Raw genomic sequence first — 2,500 nt, forward strand, 5'->3', positions numbered from 1 at the left:
CTGGTGTAATAGGAAAAATTGCCATTATAAAGACACAGTGTACATGTGGTCATATTCTAGAATTTTATGTGTATTTTTTTTATTATTATTATTTTTTTAACATTGACTGAAGCACAGAATTTGAGCAAACTCAGTACATAGAATATTTGCTTGAAAATATTCTGTGTTCCCTCTATCTCATTTCTAATGTAAAGAACCCTACTAGAGGCTCTGAACTAAGATATGATGCAATTCATTCAAGAATCATGAATTTGATTGTGAGAAGGCATTTGATATATGTCAGAGAAGATTAATTTGGGACAATTTTCACATAAACATGGTAATTTAATAATGGGCTATGAAAACATGTAAATAGTAATACTATTAACAATTAAAATGAAAGGGAAATAAATGGTAAAATTGGCAGGTGAGAAGGATTAAGGAGAACAAAGCAGGCATTATAAATAGTGTATCAGTAAATGCCTGCTTGTATATATAAGAAATATTATGAATATGTGTGACAGTATTAAGGTTTAAATGTTCAAAATCTCCTATTAGGGTGTTTTAACAGTCACCGGAAAATATTCACCAAAAAAGAAGCCAAGTCGACTTCTCAAATATGGCTACCGCATGTAATAGTAGAAGGATAGTTCTATTCAGACATGAAATCAGAATGGCTGTTCGATTTAAAAAAATGGTCAATGTAGGCCTATACCCCCTCCCCCCAGATCACTGCCACCACTCTTCACTATACGAAAGATTTTGAGAAACTGTTACGTGTTGTCAATGTCTGCAAGACTACAGAATGCAGGTAGATGATAGAGGATTATGGTGTAGGAAGACTAATCTTATACCTTGTTTTGTTGATACCAATATAATCATGGAAAGATGAAGAAAACGAAAAACGCCGATATCTCTTTACAACACCTTTAGATATCGTGGAAACCCTCACAGGTGCAAATTTCGTCCAAAATTAACATATGGCTCATTTTGTAGAACAAGAAAATAGCTACAACGTGTTCGAGACATTTTTAATTTTGTTTTGCCTGTGCTTCTTGTAAAAGTGACAAACGTCAGAAAGTTTTTCACTTTTTTGATTTTCGTGAAGTAGCCTACTTCAAAAATTCACCAAAAAAAGGAAGTCAAAATTCTATAGCTGTAGGATAGTTCTGTATAAAAATCAAATAAAATCGTTTTTGAAGACGTGAGGATTTCCACCCCTCGCTGCATTTCTTTTTCTTCTTTTTTGGAATTTTTCGTTTATTTGACAATAATTAAAAAATTGTTCGGGCGATTTCGAAAAAAAAAATCGAACACAGGCAATGGGAAGGGGTCTAAATAAAAGGGTGTGAGTTTCATCAAAATCGGCAAGAAAAATAAAAAAATCGAAAAAAAAACAGACGGTCCCTGTAAGTGCATATGAATACAGTTTCTTTTTTAGGATTAGCTGTACGTTAAGAAATTTTGTATTGGTAATGAAAGTGATAGCCTAGATGAAAAAGTCAACAAGCATCAAATTTCGCGCCAATTTCATGTTTTGATTCGCTAGATAGTAGCGGTTGTAGTAGGAGTTCGCATTTTTCGTGGTGGCCAAACGACATCAATGGCGCTGGCGGTCCCTGGCGTTCCCTTGTTTTTAGAGTAAGGATTCGAGTCGCTCGTGAGCGCCAGACCGCGAGCTCCTCCGTTCGACAACCGCCGTTCGAATGTTTTCTTTAGGTAATTTTCTATATTACCTCCGCCGCTCCTATATCGACGATTTTGGTATAAGATTCCTCTCACTGTCCACATTGCAAATATATAGTTTTTATTGCACTGAAACCCCCCATTAGTGACAAACTTGGCCCCGATAACAGGGGAGGGCATGGAAGGTTCCAGGGAAAATGCGGGGTTAAATAACACTAATAATATAACGCACAGTGAAAATAACCATGGTTATTCACACGATTTTCCATTGCAGGGGGCCTCGCCCCCTGTGACCCCCCAACCCCCACTGAGGAAACCTCCACCACGAATTCACGGCAGGCTAGGTCGTTACACAAATATTGTCGATGTCGGAGCGGAGGACATAATATTACAATTACCTCGTAACATTCCCACTGAATCAGCATACTAACCTTGACATAGTCAGCATTGTATACAGAGACGATTGTAGTATAATCAGGATGAACAAGGTACCATGAACAGAGGAGCAGCGATGGCCCGCGCCTCGTCGGCTCGGCGGGTTTTGCGCCTTGCTCGATGCATCTAGTTCGTGTGCGCTCTATCCTGCCGTGAAGACGTGGGGGATATTTTGTTTCCTCGGCGGGGGTTGGGGACGGGGGGCAGCCCCCCCCAGGGAGGATCGCAGGGAGCGCAGCCCCCTGCAATGGAAAGTCATGTGAATAACCATGTTAATTTTCACTGTGGGTTTTATTATTAGGGTACTTTTCTATATTACGTCCGCCGCTCCGACATCGTCGCCCCTGCTATCGGGGCCAAGTTTGCTACTAACGGGGGGTTTCCGCGCAATAAAACCTAC

The sequence above is a fragment of the Penaeus vannamei genome, chromosome 17 (assembly GCF_042767895.1).
Source record: "Penaeus vannamei isolate JL-2024 chromosome 17, ASM4276789v1, whole genome shotgun sequence".
NCBI lineage: Eukaryota > Metazoa > Arthropoda > Malacostraca > Decapoda > Penaeidae > Penaeus > Penaeus vannamei.